Source organism: Vitis vinifera, chromosome 12 (genome assembly GCF_030704535.1).
Source record: "Vitis vinifera cultivar Pinot Noir 40024 chromosome 12, ASM3070453v1".
Lineage (NCBI taxonomy): Eukaryota > Viridiplantae > Streptophyta > Magnoliopsida > Vitales > Vitaceae > Vitis > Vitis vinifera.
This window is the reverse complement of record NC_081816.1, coordinates 15,199,610-15,208,194: the sequence shown is the minus strand read 5'-3', so window position 1 is coordinate 15,208,194 and position 8,585 is coordinate 15,199,610. Positions and strand designations below refer to the sequence as shown.

The following is an 8,585-nucleotide window of genomic DNA, read 5'->3' as shown; positions in this document are numbered from 1 at the left end:
TAATGCCCAATATTGGCCTGATAGCTTAAATATATCCTTGGGCCAATAGCATTTCCCTAAGTGAAGATGGTGTCTACCCCTTCTATCATCCATGACCTACAACAACTATTGAACCTACCAAAGAAGTGTGTGTATGCCCAAGATCTTGATTAACAACTAAAGACAGTTAAAATTTCATTTTCCTTACTTTTAAATAAATAGACGCTATAGTAAGTGGCTATTATAAGAAAGTTAATGACAATGTACAACCATAACAAAATGATGAAGAAGTTTTGTACAAAACTTAAAAGTTAAAAGATGATAGGTGCAATTGATGCAAAAATAAGCACTCTACTTTCTTATAGTCATAAGAGGTTCGATGCAGAACCCCTTATTTATACTGTGGTAACATGGTACTATACATGCTCATATTTTGTAAGATTTTGTATCCCATATCTTATTCTTTTTTCTTTCCCTACCCCTAGTGTTAGCTTTATGTCTTTTCAATGTGTTGAATTGACTTGTCAGTCATGTCTCTATTGTGTACACATCATATCATTTTTTAACTGTTTGTGTAGACCCCTCATTTTGCCCATGACACATATAGGTTACTATCCAAGCAAATCACTGTAATTCATCGATTAGTAGTCTCCGATTCTTCCTCGGGAGCTTCTTGGAAGATAAACTATGGAATTTTGATGTGATCACATGAACTTCTATTTTTTGTAGTTTAGGATTCTTTGATCGTTTAAAATTATTATAAACCATATGTTGAAACGAAACTTGAAGTTCTTTATAAATATTAAATCCACGTCTTAAAAATATGAGATAAAATAAGTTGTTCATTTTAAGTAACAAACATGCCAAAATAATTTTCTTTTAAATAGTTTATGAACCAAAAATAAATAAATAAATAAATAAATAAATAAATAAAATAGTAATAATAATAATAATAATAAATTCAAGTTACTACAGGTAACATCACACTTCAAATGTAAAATAATATGGATTATTTCTTTTAAAAATAAACATATAAGAAAATGAATAAATGGATAAAAAAAAAAAAAATTCTTTTCCCCGCTACTTATTGAATCGTAAATTGAAGTAAAGATCTGAGTTTATATATATATAACTATTAAATTTATACTTTAAGAATATAATTACTTTTATAACAAATATGTCATTTATAAGCTTTGACAACTAATTCTATATGTTAGACAATTTGATACACTTTAATAATAAACCATACACTTAGTTAACCCTAGCCTTTTGTAGCTATATTAATCCATACTATCCCATGCAACAACTCCATTCCCAACAGCACGAAAACACTTTAAAACCATGCATAAACCACCAATAAGATACCCATTTTTCTTTCATCATCAACTACCTTCCCACCTATGCCACTGCACACCACCACCGCTAATGGCCACCTTCTTCACCACACTTCCCAAGACCCTGACTCTTACCCTAGTTTCAAGCTCCCAATCGAAACCCAATCCCAAGAAAGCCAAGAAAAGCATCATACGACACTTCTAAGAAGTCGATTCTTAAGAAATCCTTCAACCAAGAAGAGGTCATATTTTGTCACGACCCAAATTCCGAGTGACCCAAAATTTGACCCATGACCCCAAGTCAAAGGTTTGACCCTAAGGGTTCCTCCTAATCCACTCTGGCAGTCAACCAAAATGCTTTGAATATTTTTTTTTCTACACATGATCACACTAAAGCTTCCTCCAATTAACAATCCAATTTATCAACATACCAACCACTACTCAAGAGCAACTATATATAATAATTGTCATTAAAGTTTAGAAATAAAAGTTCAAAGTTGAGCAAATTAGTCAAAATAAAGTCTCATTACAAATATATAGTTTCAAAGTTTTCTAATACAAGTCCCAAAATAGCCAACATAACAAATACACTACACTCCACTAGGCCGCTCCAAAATCTCCTGAGGCATCCTGAAGCCCTCCCTGCCCCAACCGTGGATCCTCAGAAGTGACATCTACATCTAAAAATATATAAGAAGGAAGGGATGAGCATTCCACATTGCTCAATAGGGTGCCTAACACCTAAGGGGTTAATGGGGATTACTAAGTTTCAAATGAACATAAAAGAAACATTCCATCAGCATTGATCAACCAACATATTTTAATTTCTATAATTATAACAATTCCACAATTTTAAACAATTAAATAAAATGCACATGGACATGTGACACACAGTCATACAATGCACAATCGTTCTCAGGCTTTCATTGAAGAATACACATCCATACCCAAATACACTCTCTATTCGGAGTCTTCTTGGGGTAAATTTTTGGGTCTTTCACCATAGGGATCTCTCTCCCTTCTTAATTTGCCTCACACGAGCTTTTACTTTTCATTACTATTTCATTTTTCTTTCCTTTTTCATTTCATGCACTTTTCACAGTTTTTATCTTTCCTTCACACAACCATGATGCAAATGAAATGACATGAGGTTAATTACCCTAATTCACAAGTATCACCAATATCACATAAAATTTCCAACTAGTCCAAATATCATTGAAATTACAATCATACCACAATTTCATAATTTTCCAACAACCCTAATAATCCCAATATTTAAATATAATTGTTTTCTCCACACTAAAATTATCAAAAGTAACCCAATAATTTCCAATAATTCAAATCTCAATTAAACATAATATATTCCAAAATTTCATAATTTTCCAACAACTTCAATAATTTCAATAATCAAATATAATTATTTTCTTCACACTAAAATTACCAAAAGAAACCTAATAATTTCCAATAATTCAAATCTCAATTAAACATAATTTATTTCAAAATTTCATAATTTTCCAATAGCTCCAATAATTCCAATAATCAAATATAATTATTTTCCCACAATAAAATTACCAAAAATATTCCAATAATTCTCAAAAACCCACATATCAATAATTATACTTTAAACCACAATTGCATTTATTCTCAACAATCCTATTAATTTTAACAACCCAAATGCAATCATTTATCAACTAAAAAGAATTTCCCATCATCACCAAATTTCCAAATTTTTTTCCAAATCATCTAATAAAATTTCTTGTATCACAAATATTACCTTATTAACTCTTAATAACAAGATTTATAAATTTTTTTCTCAAGAAAAAAACATTTCATTAAAGTTTTAGGGTTAAGTTTCCCCACCATAGATCTACCAATCAGACCATTGAAAACAAAATCAGTCGCTGTAGAAACATTCTTCTTGTTGAGTAGAAAACTCCCTCAAAATTTCACGTGAAAAAGACAACGGTCAGCCGTCCAAACGGTTGTCCAAAGAACAACATAATTTTTTTCTTCCTATAGCCGCCGAGACCCCCCTTCTTTTTCTTTTCTCATTTATCTTTTCAATTTCTCATTCATTTGCCTTTAAGCCTCCAACCACAAGTGGCCCATGACCTAATCACTAAACAAGGGCCTTAACACTATTTGATTTCCTTTGTTTTTCTTTTTCAAATCATTTCCATTTCTTTCATTAATTTATTTTCCATTTCACTTCATTTTCATTTTTTTTAACAACACAAAATAAATTAACAAATATCATCCTAATTTTTTTTAAATTTTCTCAAATTTATTATTAAGCAAATTAATTTAATTTTTACTTAATTAGTTGTAATTAATTTTAATTATTTCATTTTTCATTTTTCGTTTTCACTTTTCGTTTTAAAAAATTTTCAATTTTTACGATCCTAAGAAATTTTCTACTATAAAGCTAACATGACACAAAAAATTCAACTCGCTTAATTGACCAACAAAATATTTTGAATTCTGCCAGTCCAAAATTAATATGTATTCTCCAATAATTTTTTTTTAACTTTTCAACCACCACTCAATAGAAGACTTTTCAAACTAGAAATTCTAACATGGTCTAAAATACCTAGTCGTTACATGTTCATTGCTCCGCTATCCGACAACCTCGTTGTCACTATCATCAACGGAGAAATAACGGGTCTCAGTTGTGTTCTTTATTTGGAGAAAAAAGGGGTTCGGTCCACAGTGTTCGACACGAGGGTTCATGGGCTAAGAGGAAGAATGGGAACTAGAATGATTGATCCTCAACCATTGATATTTGATCATGTGACTCAATTTTTCATTGTGGATGATCCTTAGTTTGCTTAGTTGGTTGATGGATGGTTGGAGAAAGGTTTGGTTCAACAATGGCAGGGTATGATTGGAGAGCTTAAAGTAGGTAGTCAATTTGTTCCTCTTCATTCTCTCTCTCCAAGATATATAGGTGTTAATGGAATGCACCCTCTTGCGAATTCAATATTGTCTTAGACTACCATGGTGAATGTGGCCAATGAAGAAGCTGAAACTCAGTTCTATATGGACCATTCTTGTAGCGTTTGAGGATCCACTTCCTATTCCTTTTGAAGGAGATTTTGTAAAAGAAGTTGATTCTATCTCATGGATGGACAACAACACAAAGAAACTATTGCATTCATTGAGTAGTGGCCCTCATTGTTAGACCTTCTTCAACACAACAACTTTTGGAAAGCGGAATAAGGTTCCTCAGGAAAATATTCCTACTGTTATAGCAGAGAAGGTGAAAGAAGCCATGCTTGCAGGTGTTGAGACTACACTAGGACATTTAATAGGATCACTTAATAGACCCCTTTACACCTGAGTGCAATTATGGGGTGCAACTCTTTCCACAAACACTCCAGGTATTCCTTGCATTTTTTAACCTCATGGAAGGGTTAGCATATGTGATGATTGGTTAATAGGTTCAAGTTTGGAAGTAGTATCCTTAAACGACATAGCTCTTGCTAACCATGGAGAGTCGGTGAGTCAGCTTTACATAGACTCATGAAAATTAACAGCGCCTTGGATTCGAAACAGATTGGTTAAAAACTGGAACCCCTGCACATGAGGGAGCATCAACATAGGTCATGCATAGGAGCTTGCAAGTCATGTTTTCCAACCCCTATGCTTTCAAAGAAGCGGTTTTTGAGGAGAAGTCTCCAGAAGAATAATTTTTTTTTGTTATCGGAAAAAAAGATCACACCAAGAAGGAATAACGGTGGCCATTCCAAAGGCTTTGAGGGTTGAAAGAAGAGTGTTCTTCATCGATATAGAGAAACTTCTGAGTTTTTTTTTTTCCTGTGAAGAGCTTGCTGGTGCGTCTTTAGAATTTTTCATTGTCGGAATAGCTCACCATTGTTGAGAGCTTGTTGATGCGTCTTTGGAGTGTTTCATTGTCGGAATAGCTCATCATTGTTGAAAGCTTGCTAGCTTGCCAATGGAGTTCATCATTGCCAGAATGGTTGACCACTATTGAGAGCTTGCTAGTACGTTTATTGAGTTCACTTCGGTAATTTTCATCACGGCCATTGCAGTTCACCGATATTGAGAAAGGACCATCGAGCATTCATTTATGGAGTTTCAAGATCTTCATATTCAAATATGGAACCACCATTTTCTCTTGAATATTCTTTTTTCTGAGGGAACAAGATATTGCACCTACATCACCATTCTTTTCAATGTCACAAGAGATTTGTTTTTATCATTCTAAATCTTTGCTCACCATTTCATCATCTTCATCTTGTTTGCAACTGGAAAGATCGACGATCATAGATCTCCATTGGCAAACTTGGATCAGACTAGCAGAGTGTCATTGGTCATTTTGAGACTTTTCCAAAATTTTTCATTACCATTGTCTTCATCTCCGCATCGATTTCATATGCATCAGTTTTTCTACATCTCCATAATTCGCATACAGGTTAGTTATCCTTAATTCTTTTAGTTTGAAATCAATATGTGAATGTCTTATAGCATGCAACCAGACTTGCTATAAGATTCTTTAAAGATTTAAGTTCCAAATGAAAGAATTGAAAATCAGTGTAGTGGATCATGCATATACTCATCTAGTTTTGGAGAATCATTAGTAATGGTCTTTGGTTGAAAATTTTCTTCAATGAGACATATATGGATTAAATCAATATAACTAGTTGTGATCATGATAACAACTTGTGTTTTTTTTGTTTATTTATTTAAAGTAGATAGAGATTTAATGTGGCTATGCATGAATGTTGAAATTCAATGAAAACTAAAATGTAGTGGCTATTTATTTCAAGATAGAGATTTAATGTGGCTATGTATGGACATTGAAATTCAATGTAAACTAAAATGCAGTGGATGTTCATTTTATTTTTTTTATATGAAAATGCATGTTAGAGTGTGATGGAAATTGAGATATAGAGATTGATTTTTTTTTATTTTTTATTTTTTTTATGGAACTAAGTGATGGAAATCCAATAGAAAATGAGATATCGTGATTTTTTTTATGTATAAATATTGGAATTCAATAGAAAATAGAATAAAGAGATTGAATTTCTTTAATAAAAAAGCATGCTAAAGGTAATGAAGTGTGATCCGTTGAATGAAAATAAAAATAAAAATCAGTGATCTTACTATTAGCTCTTACATGAAATTTGAATTCATAATATGAAGATTATTGAGAGAATTAGTGTTTTGTTCATGTAATGGTAGAATGGATATTTTTTGTTTGGTTTGTACTTTAATTTGATGCAAGTAAATTATTTTATATCATAAACTTATACTTTATGTTTTCTTCTTTATTTAGATCCTTTCTCATATTATAATTTTTTTTAATACATTTGAAATTTGAATTCATAATATGAAGATTATTGAGAGAATTAGTGTTTTGTTCATGTAATGGTAGAATGGATATTTTTTGTTTGGTTTGTACTTTAATTTGATGCAAGTAAATTATTTTATATCATAAACTTATACTTTATGTTTTCTTCTTTATTTAGATCCTTTCTCATATTATAATTTTTTTTAATACATGATAGGTTAGGTTGGGTGTGGACAATTTGGGTCACACATAAGTGTTGTTAGAATTTGATACTTGGGAAATTAAGCGAATGAATGTGAAGTGCTTGATGAATTATGATTGAGAATGTGTTAATTTTTTAAATTTTCTTTTCATCCAAGTAAGCCATTAGATAATTACATGACAATTGGCTTTAAATAAACTCTTTTGATTTTGATTGATGAAAATTTTATTTATCTTTTTTTTTTTCAAATAATTCACACATATATACTCACATTTTTGGCAATCCAAGTTTAAAAATACAGATGAGTTGTTTTTCTTTCTAAAATCTATTTTTATACCTCATTCTCAACAAAAACAATCCTTGAAATTATATTTAAAATCCATCTTAGTCTCTTTTAAATATGAAATTTTGACTTCTTAAAAGAAAATAATAATGTTACCCATTTAATTCGGTATGCAACTTTGAAAAGTTTAAAAATGAATTTTGGTTTTAAATACACATGAGTTAAAATTCATGATTCCAACCAGTGGATTCTCTATGAATGGATTCATGTAAATTAAAATGGGATTTAATAAATCCCTACCTACATTTTTTTTTTAAATAAGGTTTTCTATTGACACTATTGACAACTCATTGCATATTTGAACTTGTAAATTATAATTTGACCATTTAGAAATTCTTTAAAAAATTTATAATTATTCAATGATATTCTAGATTCTTTAAACTTAATTTTAGAATTTTATTTTATTCAAAAGTAATTTCCTAATTAGAAGATGTAAATCAATCTTTTAAAAGGTTCAACTTTCACTTTGTTTTTAACACTCGGTGTTGTTTTGCAAAATTAAATTACTAAATGATTTCTTTAAATTATTTTTCTCTTAATCTAGATTTGCTAAATTTGATTTTTGGCACATAAAATATTAAAAAAATGATTTCTAAAATGAGAGATGATTTTTTCTTCTTGAACCTACTGCACTAATGCCCTCTTGGAGATGAAAGATGTTTACTTATTTTTAAATATGTTATGAATGTAATATTAGGTTGTGATTATTTTTCATTCAAAGTGATTCGTGAGCCATTCAAAGTACTTTAGTCTAATTTTTTCAAATTCAGATGAGTCTTTTGTGTTGTCTTCTCAATTTCAGAATGACACATACATCAATGGCAACTTGTGACAATACTTTCTGTTGTCATTTCAAATTAACACTCATGTGCATCGATTTCCATTACAATTGTAACGTTTCAAAATTTTAATGCCATTGGGAAATGGAGAACATCATTATCTTGTCATTAAAATATATATGTGTAGTCACATCTAATAGAGTACTATCAAAACCCATCCTCTTTTGCTATTTTTCTTTTCTTCATTAAACTGAAGATTCAATGAAATGAATGCTTCTTACTACATTTGTTATATATATAGACATATATCCATGACATTTATAATATTGCCTTATAACAAGGGTTTCCTGTGTTATACCAATTTCCTTTGCCATTATTCGATTTATTCATTCATGAGAAGATGGATTCAAGAAGGAATTGGATCCTAGTTGACGACATCTTAAGTGTCCCACACGGCGTTAGCTTCAATGATCAATTGTGAATAATGCGTAGAGAGTGAGCTTATAGGGTGTGGGAACAAACCGATTTAGTCATGGAATTACAACAACTACATGTCAAGGTTCCCCCATTAATTACAATTCAAATGCATCATGAAAGAATGTTTGCATTTAAAGATGCATTAGTTGAGATACAC

At 30.7% G+C, this 8,585-nt stretch overlaps 1 pseudogene; it reads left to right on the top strand.

Annotated features, from left to right (window-relative positions):
- The first annotated feature begins 297 nt into the window (after positions 1-297).
- Positions 298-4,839, top strand: LOC104880973 (uncharacterized; annotated as a pseudogene).
- The last annotated feature ends 3,746 nt before the right edge of the window (positions 4,840-8,585 follow it).